A 14755-nucleotide genomic window follows, 5' to 3' on the forward strand; every position below is an offset into this window, starting at 1 on the left:
TCTAGAATGCAATCTTCAAAAAATATATTTGTGCAACGACAATAACTTATCAATAAGCAGTGCCTTCTATAGTCGGATAGAGAAGACAAAGGCAGATTAGTATTTGATCATTTTTCATGAAATACACCAGCATTGCCATCTAGCGGCAAAGCTTTGAACCACGTGAAAGCTTTCGCCATTGATGGTGCTGACGACGCATACGTGATGTTTCATGTTCCTGCCGGAAGATGTCAGTCATCGAAACACAGTTTGATTGTTTATTTTTATCTCAGTAAATGAGTAAATAAATTTGTCTGGGTAAATTTGTATTATGAAATAAATCATACAGCTAGCTTCGTTGTTAATTTAAAATCGTAAAGTTATTATTTTTGAACTTTTGGACTTCATGAAATTATGGTAACTTAAATTAAAATTTAAATAATATTATCCGCGCCTATAATTATTATCACGTCTGACCCCTACTGTACAACTCGATGGAGTATAGGGCATTGCGTCTGATTCGCGCGGTGTTCTGATGCTCGTTTATTTATCTTAAACAATTTGTTATATTAAGTACCAAGTAAATTTATAAGGAAATGCAATTAATCTTTTACATTTTATTATTATTCTTCCCACCCTTCCTCTCTCTCTCCTTCTCTTGTGTAAGTAACGTATTCAATTCGAAGCTTTGTTTGATTTTCTTTGTGCAAAATAGAGGGAGAATTTGTTTATTTATTTAAGTACCTACTCATTTCTTATATTCCAAATTAAACATGGGGATCAATATTATGTTATTGATATCCGAGGGAGAAATAATGTGTATCTACCTATTTCATGAAAAATAAAAATGGTTCGAGCACAGTCTTTGAGTATCAGTGTTAAGTTTTGAGAGTCCTCAATAAAATTCGGCCCAGAAAATTGTTTTTTTTTTTAATGTTATTAGGATTCTAAAATTGTTCGTCTTCGGGGGGGAGGGAGAGATTTTCGATCCGAATTGTTTTCGCTTTTCAAGATTTTTCTATCTATTGTTATCAATATCATCTCTTGATTAATTTTTTAAATGATGTTACTTGAAAATTATTTTCTGGTAAGAATATATACAATAAAAAAAAATGTTTTATATTTTTATTTTAATAATAATACTAAAATTTCTGAATTGAAATATATTTTTTTAGCTTATTTTATACATACATGTTTGTTTTATATTTAATAAAATCATTATGTGATTTCGAAATATTTTGATATTTATTTTTATTCCTTATTTTCTTCTTCCAACTACTAAAATCTTAAATTTTTGTTTAAAATAAAAACATGATCATTGACTATTTGATATCTTACTAGCTTAATATTGCCTTGAAAAAATCCCAAAGCGATTTTAAACTTGGAAGTATAATATATTGACTTGTTTAAAATGACTAACTGCATTGATGTTTATTTTTTTGCCAAGCAAAAGTGACTTAAATGGCCCTCCTGAACATTTTACGTTTTGTTAGATGGTCACTTTCTCCTGTACGACTACGATATAAAGATCTGTTTTATTCGATTTTACGTATTCCATTTACTGCATCCATTCATCTTTGGTAGACTAACTAATGATACGTTGCCAAACTATTATTATTAACAATCTGATTTGTAAAATGACAATAATAACATAATATTAACACCAGAAAAAAATATTTTGTACAATACTTAAAACATAAACTCTTGATCGCTAACCCATTTTTTTTTTGCATTTCAATCGGTGTTTATTTACCTAATACTATATGAGCAGGTCAAAGCTTGTATATTATAAATCTTATTACTTTTTAATATCCCTTCATTCAAAAACATGCCTTATTTCTTTCATCTCACCAACATTTATTTTTTCAAGGTATCGTAAAACCGTTTTGTTTGTGACTGCTCTTCAATGAAATGAAATAGATTCAGCGAAGGACAACCGTTTCCAATTTAGCACGTAGATGTTCTTATGTGCATTCATAGAGAAAATATTGGATTTTTTTATTGTACCTAAAAAATGATTTTTTATTGAACGTTAAAGTTGGATTATGAACTAAAATCGAATATCTAAAACGATAAAGTTCTACTACCTACTCTGTTCACATACTAAAACTTAGACCATAAACTAAGAATAAGAAACTCAGAATTACTTACAATTTTTCTCACTCTTCTTTTTTTATTGTATCATCTTACAACTATTGGAAGACAATAGTAAGGTTTTGTTATACTATGTTCATTGCTACAGAATATCGGAATATGATGTTTTTGTAAACAAAATATTGCTAATTAAGTTGACAATTTCACCCACTACTTAATGAAGCCGGAATAAACTAATTTTATTATCATTTTATAACTGTACCCGGCCAAGTGTTGCTGTGGCTCAGTCTGGATAAATATAAATAAATAAAATAGAAAACGCATATTTCTTACACGTTTGATTTCACAATGGTTGTGAAGCAAGGGAAATATTAAAAAATATATATATGATTCCAAAATGCTAACGAAAACATAGACAATATTAAGTAACAGTAAGTGATCACTTACAAGCCTTACAGTGCTTATGACAGGTCATAAGCACTGTAAATACCCAAGCTTCCAATTCTTCATCATCTACGTAGAAATGCTAAAAAAAACTAACTAACCGGCCATCACGCTGTTTTCCCGCAGGGGTAGGTCGAGAGTAGAACGCCATACCGATGTACTGTTTAATAACACAATGTTTACCTCTTCCACATTCATACATCTTCGTATACATACACGGCGAAAATTTCGACACCTTACCTGACCTTTTTTAAGTATTTATTTTTATTTTTATTTCAGTTGTATACTTTTTACGCGGTATAACGTGGAACGTGTCTACCGTGTAAATGGAGGGTAGGTACAGTGTTTTATGATATGAAATATAAGTCTCGTTGTTGACAACAACTGTCACGTAATGTGGAGCTCACTTGCACATTCATTCAGCGCACACCGTCATGGCGGCGGTGCAAGCTTCCAGTATAAACACGCATCCAGCAACGGGGAACAGAAATAGTGCATTAAAGCGAGAGTATTTCCCTACGCAATCCGCCCGGAGCCGTGATACCATGTGCATTTTAATTATTTTTATGAGATAGGGTTGAAATTATTTATGTGTGTGCACAGACCATTTACTAAAGCATCGCGGGTTCCTGAATGGCAACTAATAAATAATAGGTGACGTCTAAATACCCCACCGCGACCGATACAAACTTTATGTTTTTTTTACTAATGAAAAAAATACAATTTTTTATTATTTTTATCAAATATTTGAAGTCTCCATTATTATTTATTTTACTACGTTTTTTTTAAGGTGTAAAGACATCTCTAACATGGTTTTATTATTATCATTATTCATTGGAAAATATAAAGCGCCGTTTTAGTAAGACATCACTTCAAAGGTGGTTTACAATTTACAATTGTAATATTTACTGATTCGGCATTAACTTTGTGGAATGACATGATTATTTTAATAAAATTAAACATTTGTACCAGAAGATGAAAACATCTGTCGTTTTCGAAACTTGTCGTAAATTAAAAATAAAACCCATTAAAGTGGTTTTTGAAGTGTTTAATTTTAATAAAATTACAATCGTAACATTTAAAACGACGTAAACTCACTTTTTCCTCAGACCAATGTATAAAATATATGATAATATAAACACTAGTGTATGTTGTATACATAAAACTTTATATTTTACTAAACAATAAAACAAATTAGAAAAAAAAACAAAACCCCGATTACTAAACCATGATTTGGATACACTCAAAATATTATTTTAAATACGTTTCATCGGTATAAAATGAAATCTAAGTCATTTAAATGTTCGGTATAGAAGATAAAAATAAATTAATTTAACCGTCTTTAAAAATCCGCCGAAGAGCAGATTTCTAATTTTAATATCCGACGTATCCTTCAAATTTATGACAGAAAAAGTTTGAAAAGTTCTTTAGAAGGAAAATAAGTAGGGACAAAACGTAGTATATAAAAATAAAGTAGGTTTGTAAAAAAACTTTTGAAGTAGGTACCTTCCACTTCTGCATAAGGAGACGGTTTATGAACCTTTTATCAAGAAAAAAAATCAAATAAGAATATTTCAAAGCTCGTGACTGAATTTATCCAGGTAAAATATAAAAATTTGCTTTTATGCATTTCTAAATTATGTTTAAAATTTTATATTTAAAAAAATGTCTGTGAAATTCATAGATGAGTTCTATGAAACTAACAATAGAACTACTCAAATCAAATATTGCCGCTACTACTACCATCACGCCATTTCTCCGCAGAGAGGATGGAACACCACACTGTTCTGTCCTGACACACGCTCCTAGCTTCCTTCATATTCATACATCTAGTCATAGACGCCCTCCGATTACATCTTTTGACTTTTGACACCACCATATCTTAGGTTCTGATTGATCTAATCATGCCAAGTCTTTTTCGGTCTTCCTCGTTCTGTTATCCACATTCGCTATATATATATATATATATATATATATATATATATATATATATATATATATATATATATATATATATATATATATATATATATATATATATATATATATATATATATATATATATATATATATATATATATATATATATATATATATATATATATATATATATATATATATATATATATATATTTTACGTATATTCAAGAGAATTTACTTTAAATTTTAATTCACTGAAGGTATTTACAACATTTTGAGTGTATCCAAATACTTGTTCACAAATCTGGATTATCTTCAAGTATATGAGTATTTTTAATCTTATTTTTTTGACAATCAAAGGTGAAAATGATTCATCATCTTTGATGAGATGTCAAAAAATAATATCACTGAAGGCGCTTCACTTATCCTTTATAATTTAATTATATTTGTTGACAAAGGTAAGAAAAAAAAGCGAAACGTCCGCATTGTTCCGACATTCCTTGCGGTACACGAGCTTAAGACTCAAGGCTCAAAACATCCTTTGCTCTCATTCAAGGAACATTGTACAATGTTAACAATAGGCACCAAATAGGTACAATACTCTGTATCCATGGTGATTTTACAAGCGTAAACACGAAGCTTCTATCGCAGGTCTTCAGTATTGTGCCCTGGTAGTTCTACTGGATCTACTGCCATCAATGTTTTGTCCCAATTTAAGATAACTCCCCGAGTATGGCATTGTTATGGACAAGAGAAAATTCGGTTTGTCATTTTGTAAAGGATTTAAGTCCAGTGAGTTTATGCACGGTGGAAAGAAATATTCTGATTACTTACGAATATAAATACCTTCTAACATTGTTTTCGTATAAAGATTTTTTAAATACGCTCTCTGTAGATTATGGTCTATAGTTGACCGGATGAAATTTTAAACTACCAAAATACTCCAAACGATTCATTTTATTTGGTAGAAAATTGAATATTGTTCTCATATTTGGTTTAATACCTACTTGGTTTATTTCAAATACGTAAACATTTTTTAAAATGTGCGATGTCAATAACATTTTTTTATATTTTCTATCACGTTGTACATCCAAAACAAAGAGATGGAATAGGAAGTTAACAGATTAACCCAATAACATTTTTTTTCTTAACTTTTTCTTCTAATGAGAAAATAAAGAAAAAATATGTTTACACTCGCATATTGAGTCAGGTTGTGATCCCACTCTGTCACAACTTAATTCCTATTTTCAAATACAAGTCATTTAAGCATACCTGAAAATAGTTTTCAAATATTCAAATATTTGTATCCATAACGATGTTTTAATATGCGATGGTGCGATATAATAACATTCTTTGAGAATTCGATGAGTATTCAAGAATCTTTTGAGAGAAAAACATATCGTTCCCTAGTAAGTGATAAACTAATAAAAAATCACATCGCTCAATTCGGTTTGTCCCACGTTTTATGTTGCATTCTGTACACGGGATGTTTTCACGCTCTAAATATTGCATAATACAAGAAAACTGACCATAAAAGGCATGGTTATAATAGTACTACGAGGAAATATATGCAAGACTAAAGATCGCTCACCCCAATGTTGATAATACGTTTGCAACATGCATAATTCGGTTACTTTATTGCGCTGATAGATAAATATGTAACAAGTAACTATAATTTCTCATCATTTTAAGTGTGTATAAATCCTCATTCGCAAATCTTATTTTCTCTACTATTTGAAGAAACCTTTGGAGAAACCCACACAAAATGCTGTGAATAAAATAACTGGTCAAATTATAAACTTCTTACAAAATTCAAGTCATTGTTGCAGGCGTCTCTTAGTATGAGAAATGATTTGGGTAGAATATTGCATACATTTCAAATAAGTGTCTCTGCTAAATAAAATTCTTCCTCAACTCAACTCTGGATACTGCGGAGAACATATGAAGAAATGTGTCAATTGTACGATATTCATTAGTTTTTCTGTATTTCCAAAATTTCAGTAGTGTATTTGTCAATCGTGGGTAAAATGGTAAATATTTACATGTAGGTATATAAAGTAATCATTCAAAGCAGCCTAAGACAGGTCGTTACCTCTGTAAATACCCAGGCTTGTTTAAATGTCAATATATCAAGATATCGATTGTTGATTTAGCGTTTTGTATTAACTTTGATACAAATGAGAGTATAACTTTTGCCCAAAAGCTCGTTGAGTAATAATTTTGAATGATTTACAATAAAATTACGGAATATCAAATAGTATTGAAGTTCATATCGTCAACATGAATTTATATTAATTGTATACGTCAACATGACCAAAAAAAGATATTTCTAATTAACTATGAATTGTATATTGAATGTCACATACAAGTTAATAGTAAAAGACAGCATAAAAAGTATTCTAAATTTAAGTAAATACTATTTCTTACAATTTATTGTTTTTATAAGTCACCATACAAGTTCATATTATTTTTTGACATCTCATGAAAGATGAAGAATAATATGGAAGTCTTTGTATTTACGGGGCCGACGACCGTCATAGGCTGGTTTAAGTGATCACTTTACACACGGGTAACATTCACAAATTCTACACATTTTTGACAACCACACTACTCAAATTCTTGGAAGTTCTTTAAATATTAACCAATTTAGACACATTGTTCTTGAATCACTAGAACTTCACTGGATGAAGAAAAGTTTATTTTGGCATAAATTATTTTATTATGTAGTATGTGAGATCCGAATCCTGAATTATAATCACACACATAAGAAACGCCAGAAAATATCAAATTCATTTTTTATAACAGCTTACAATTTGACCAGTTAATTTATTTACAACATTTTGAGTGTGTCCAAATACTTTTATGAGATGTCAAGAAATCATAAAAAAAATAACTTCTGTAATTGGAGATAATCCAGATTTTTTAACAAGTATTTGGACACACTCAAAGTGTTGTAGACCATACAAGTACCTACTTAGTTGATTAAATATTATTTTTGAGTTCAGAGAAAAATATTCAATAAACTAGTGTGCTAATTTACACAAGTATAATATGGACACTTTTTTATGTTTACTTTTAATGCTTTTGAAAAAATACATTAAAAAAAATAAAGTATGAAATCAAAAATCTGCAAAAATTCCAGAAACAAATATTTTTAGTACGTGAATGCATTTTATTCACATTATATTGTTGTTAACCTTTCTGTTATATTATATGAGAAATTTTCTATTATATTTGTTAAACGATTTTAATGAAAATAAGACATAATTGTGCAACATGGAATAGAATCTAATCTAAGGGTGAGCCAGAAGTTAGGTTTTCATTTTGAACAGCGTGTGGTTTTAATCAAGCTTTTGCTAAGGATGAAAGTAATATTAGCGAAGGATGAATAAGGAATACTTACCTCGTTTCGCCATTTTATCATAATTGGCAGGTTTCTTTGCTGCAGGGATGCAATAACGATCCATCATTTTGAATCTACTACAAAATATAAGACACGTTATTAAAAAAAGTAACCTACATTTTTGCATTTTAGAAAATAAACAAACTCAGCTTGATACAGCTGCACGATAAATTGTGTGTCCTACATTATAATGAAAAATTTAAAAGGAATAAGTAAATGTTTACCATTAGATTGAGATAATTTAAAGTATACTTTAAAAAAATACTTCTGATGAAATATGGACGGGGAGATTAATTCAACTATTAAAAGTAAGTTGTAACATATAAATATCCATGGTTGCACCCAACATATCACCCACATATGAAGGTACTTTTAACGATGTTTCCAGAAGAAAAACCTAACCACCTAACGAAGTTCTAGTGGTTCAAGAGCAATCATTCCAAATTGGTTCATATATATAGAGCTTCCAAGAATTTGAGTAGTGTTGTTGTCAATAATGGGAAGAATTGGTGAATGTAACATTGTGTAACGTGATCAATTAAACCAGCCTATGACGGTCGTCTGCCCCATAAATGCCTAGACTTCCATATTCTTCTTCATCTTTGATGAGATGTCAAAAAAATATGAAAAATACTCCTTTAATTGGAGATAATCCAGATTTTATGAACAAGTATTTGGAAACAATCAAAATGTTGTAAATATTTAGTTAATTTTAGTTAAAAAATAGTTTCTTATTGAAGAGAATTCGGGTTGACAAGCACCTGTTCAACTGAAAGTAGATAAGTAATTAAAATTTGATGCAAACTTATATTTCGGAATGTTAGTACCAGCTAAATTGTTAATAATTAATAAAAGAGTTTTTTATGTAAACGTTGTATGTATAATATTTCAGATTTTGTTGTATTTTTTGTGAATTGTATTGTAAACACAATATTTTACCTCCGGTTGAAACATCTGGTACTAATGAAATTGTTTTAAGTATCTTTTGAGAAGATGTGAAATGCATCATTTGTATTTCTGGAAGTCGTTTCAAATATCCGGTTAACATAACGAGCAATGTGTTAAATCTCGGAAATTCGGTTAGCCAGAACTTTGCTATGAATAATTCTTTGAATATTGAATAATTAATACTTACTCTTGCATATCGTTCAACATTGAGGCAAAATTTAATTTCTTCTTTTATATACGGTTGGGATTTCTATATTCGTATGTACATAAAATATTTTTGGTTGGACTTCGTGAAATCAGGTAAAATTAAAAGTGCATATGTAAAATTACAAGAATGATTTATTTATTCGTGGTTACCTAATGGTGCGCACTATGTTGGATAGTACTAAGAGAGAAACATAATCATGCAAACATATTTACATATATTACAAGTAGCTAATGTGTTGTTAGTTTAGCGTGTTGACATTAAAGGAGGATGTTAGTACGTTTAAGGTACCAACCCGCAATAACATAATTTTAATTAAGGCGTTTTTTTAATGAATACAAAATTATTATATTATAAAATACTTTATAATTTACATATTTGAATAAAAATCATTAATGTTTTTATATTTTAATGTCATATTACCAAGCGTTTGAGCATGAGGTATAGATATAAAAAATACACCAACATCATAGTATTTAATAACGTCAAATCTATATTATACACATAGCACTGCTTTAGTAAATCACTTCTAGGGAGCTTTACAATATACAATTCACGTTTTGCATACTTTTACATATAGATATCTGCGTATACGTATATAACATATGGTATACGCAATACAAAGTTTACGGGTAATTGTGAAAGTGAAATATAAATTCAGTCTGGTTACTATAGATAAGAGATCTGGAAATGATAAGTCATAAGTTTAGTTCGAAACTCAGTAGAATTCGGGGGTAAGTTGTTTCGCCTCACGGGCGCGGGAAACGGGGAAGGCGCTATAATCTATCTTTATTTTGGAATAACGTTTAGGCTTCCATACTCTACGACAGCTGATGTGCTTGCTGATCGAAGAATTGACTGTCTTCTGTTGATTGTCTCAGGATTATAAAGCTCTGGGTTAAACAAAGGTGCTATTTCTTTCAGCTAATGCTTTCATAAATTGTCTTAAACATTATCCAGTAAAGCATTTACATTATTCTTTTTACATCAAAATCTTGATTATGATGGGTTTTATTTTATTATTATTTGACTATTTATAACGATGGAATAGCAACATTTATACATATGTGAATATCCATCAAGGGGAGGGATTAAAATTCACTGTTTTATCCGATGAGCAAACAGAAATTATCACACATGGATAAATTTGAACATGTGTAATTTTTATTGTGCTCTACAATTTATTTTGTTTAATTTTGCAAACTCATTTACCATTGTTTAATAAGAACAATAATATGTTTTAAGATGACAGTAATAAATTTACTTTAAATGCTTTGGTAATCCTTAATGGGTGTCATTTTTCATTAAAATTGGGTAATTATTTCCTTTGAATGTTATCTAGCACGCTTTATGACTTAAGTACTTGTTCTTTTTTTTTTTTATTTCTTTTTATTTACAAAACTTGCTTGAGTTTATACCCGGTTGGGCCTGTGATTTGAATAAAAACATGATTTTTTAAACTTTATACAATTATTCATATATTTATATTTTAATCAAGTTGTATGTTTCTTTGTTTCTAAATCTAGAAGAATAATTCGTTTGAAATTTAGTAAAAATAAAACAATAGGGATATTTAATAAATATTCCACTCTCATTATTATAAGTACCTTATTTATGAATACCTAATTTTATAGAAATACAAAGGCACTTAACATCAGCACTAACGAAGTTTTATTCAAATTACTTAGATTATAAATATACCAACCATTAAAGTATCGAGGACTTGATATGTGTTTTGATACGACAGATTAATATTGATGAGATGGCTGTAAATACACGCGTTGACCGATCTGAGAAATTTACACACTTATAAGGTTATCTACCTTTCAGAAAAAATATTCATACAAACATTCGGGATTATTACATACGTGTTGATATAGTTATATAATAACTAACCATATTGAAATATTTCTTCATTGTACTAAGAAAAGTTCGTGAGGTGACGGAACACGTACCTGTAATAAATACTTACAGTTATTCAACCTAAATTTCAAAGTCTTAACACGCCTTATAACTTACTGCTAAAAGCTTCTATTGTTATCGTTAATATTTTTAATACTTACTAAGTGATTTATTGTCTATTAAATCATCAGCACTGTATTTCAAAGGTATATTATTGATTTAATTTTGTCGATATAGTGATTTTTTATTATGATTTATTTCACGTTTTTATGTCTTTCTTTGATCATACCGGAATAGTAGAAATCTGTAAGAGACCAATGAAAAGAACTGTAAATTAAAGCCCGACGATAATTAGTATCCTTCGAAAACGTTGCCTTATTTCCATTCCTTTCTTCCTTTGCACTTTGTAGTCTTGAACAGTCCCAGGTGGGGAAGTTTACCGCTGGATACTTTTCATGAACTGACAGCACTATTTTAGTACTTCAGTGTCTCGTAAATAACTGTTCGAAATGACGACGTGTTGTGTCATTTCTCAAGAATATACATATATATTTTATTGACATTCCTTTATACCATAGTAAAATTTAAAAATACTAGTGTGTATATTTTACATTTAAGTTTAAATTTGTGCACTACTCTTTATTTATTCAAATAATATAATGCTACCTATAATCATCTCACACCGGTGTTTTTTTTTATTTTTCGGTATATTTTTTTGTTAAATCCACTTTTGAGTTTTTTATGTAAACACGACAGGTTTTGTTAAATAAAGATGATTTCACCAGGTGAAAATACAAATCTGTTTTGCATTTGATAAGAACGTCTGTAGTTCACAAAATTCATCATGATTACATTAATAAACTCAAAATTGGTCTTACACTTGAGTCTTATTTTTATTATTTTTTTATGTAAATTATTATTTCTTTAAAAGTGATAAAAAAGTATTTTTATTACTGTTGTACTATAAATATATCATTGTTTATTTTTATTATGAATGAATAAAATAAATGTCTCTAAAATTTAACCTACATTCAATAATTTTTTTATGGAATAAATTTACAAAAAAGTCTTATTTCGTTTTATTTGTAATATGTAATAGAGTGACTTAGAGGTTTTTTTAAATATAGTTTTCTTTTTTTAAATATATGACACATAAAAAATGACATGTTTTGTATAAATTCCCCAATTGCATGTTCTTGTTTTTGAGCTAATTTTAGTCAATAGTTATATATTATGTTTACCGTTACAAATAATATGAAAACTGTTGTGATAGGTGCTAGAGAAGCACTTTACTGCAACGGAAACAAACCCAACCTTAAGTTTTTATAAATTCCTTAATAAGCAAATAAATTAAAATTATTCTTGTACTTTAGGTAAAATACGAGAAACCTAGAAATGTATGTGCATAAAATCAGAAACGTCATATATCATAGAACACATCCCATGATGAAATGTTTGTTTGTTTTTCAGATGCCAACCAGTGAGAGATATTCGTGAAGTCTAGAGGCGCGCTGAAACTAAATGTAAATGTCTTGTTCAGGGTGTATGATTGAAAGCGGTCCGGTGGTCGTGAAAGCTTCCCGCACCGGAGCTTCCATTCTTCATCAAGACGCCAGATCTGAAAACAGACGCCATACCAGGGCAACGACGCCGACACGGTGTAAAATTTTAATTTATAGGCTGTACCAACAGCCACCAGATATCTTAAGTATTTTTTTTAATTCTTATAATGTTTTTCTATCTAAATTAGAATAATAATGGTTTTATTTCAAATTGTAAATTGAGAATATTCTTTTTTTATTTAAATTTTATTTGGTAAATTTCAATGATGCGGAATGCATCACAATAGATTTAAATAAATAGTGGTTTTTACTTAGTAAACTTAAAATAAAAATGGATAGATTTTACCACAAAGCGACTGCCAAATGAATTAATGAGAATACCTCGATTCATATTGATTACACTGTTTTACATTAAATATATGCATTTAGAATAAAGCAAATATTATCTTAGGTTATATGCGAAAAGCAGATTTAAAATTTAACACATATTTTTTTAATGTACTATAAAAACACATAGCTCAAAAATTAAAATAATATCATCATTCAACATCGATTCATAAATAATGAGAATTTAACGAAATTAAATGCGGATAAACGACGTATACCCTCTGGAAAAATGAAAATATTTCGTTATTATACAATATTATACAACGAGCAAACGTAATAATATGTCATAATAACATTTCTGACATGAGTATAGGTATTCTTTGTAATTTTTTTTAATTGGGCGTATGTTTAGTAAAAACCTATTATTATATTTATTGAATTTCAAATAAAATAGAGAACATTGACTAAAGAAAATAATAAGTCAAAATGTGTTTTATATTAAGGACTTGTTATAAACATATTTTGTTTAACATTCCACATGAAGATCTTTAAAATAAAATACGTAATATTTTTCCTCAATGTTTTTATTTCTTATTGCAGATGGAATAAAGTTTATTTTTAGCAAGTCGTTAATACTAAAACGTTTGCGTATTAAAAACATATTAATTAGCAAATTTCAAAAGAAATCCAGAACGTTAACAAAGATAATTATTTAACAATATGTATTTAATATTAACGACTTGCTATAATAAAGATATTATGTTTAACACTCGACATAAAGATCTTCAAAATAAAATACGTAATATTTTTTTGCGATGCTTTTATTTGTTATTGCAGATGCGACAGCCTAAAAACGTTCTTATTACTCGAGCAGTACCTAGCCTCCATTTCAGCATCCGCCTAGCTACCGCGGTGGGATACTATAGCACCGCAAACACAGACGACAATCCCATGTACCCGCGGGAAAGTACACAACCATCCGACCATCCTACTACCAACAGGACTCTGATTGCGGTAATACCTTTTTGTTATATCACCAGACCACATTAAGGATTCGGATTAATATAATTGGTAACGAAGGTACTGAGCAAATGCTTACTCTGAGCTTTGTTGTAACTAGTTGGAGAACTATTATGTCGAGAGTTGATTGTTTGTTGTAGAAGTGTGAAGCGTTTCATTTAACATTATTTTCTCAGATTAGCCACAGAGTAATCAAGTCAGGTATGTTTAGTATCAAAATGATGTCGCCGGATTTATATCAAGATTTTTTATTCATATATTTCAACATAGATGTAGTAAGAAGATGGAAGTGTAGACATTTTTAATTTAAGTATACTTGGTAAGTAGGTACCACTGTTTCTTAAAATCTATTATGACATGTGTTTGGTGTCAAAACAGATTTTATGAAACGTTGTGTCAAAATTTCGACGCAATCAATGAATAACTTAAGGAGATTTGAGATTTTGAACAAATTAAGAATATTTTTTTTAAATATATAGATATTGCTTGTATTTGTTTGTCAATTATACATTTATTCTAAACAAAAACTTTATTTAAACAAAAATTGAACGTTCAGAGGAATAATAAAAATGATTTTTTAAGTCATTGCAGTGAGTTGTTTTAAAAAAAATCTTATTAAATTTATGGTAATAAAACATTGAAAGATTTTTTTATCTGCGATTTTTATATTGTACCTACCGATAGTATATAGCATAAAATAATAGATTTTTTTGCTATATATTACACTTTTAAATAATTGTTTGCTTCGAGATCAATCAACGTTTAAGTGCAAAAAAACACAATAATGCATTATTATATTAAAGCCTACCAACAGTTATCACAAAGCGAAATTCCTCTGCACTTCGATTCGTATAAATACCCGTCCATTACCTTCACAGTACCGGATGTTATTGTGCTGTAAAAAGATCAATTGAAAATTCACTGCAACTCGGTTTAATAATCACACGTTTC

Source organism: Brachycentrus maculatus, unplaced genomic scaffold (assembly GCF_059751285.1).
Source record: "Brachycentrus maculatus isolate JH-2025_06_01 unplaced genomic scaffold, ASM5975128v1 h1tg001338l, whole genome shotgun sequence".
In the NCBI taxonomy this organism is placed as follows: Eukaryota; Metazoa; Arthropoda; class Insecta; order Trichoptera; family Brachycentridae; genus Brachycentrus; species Brachycentrus maculatus.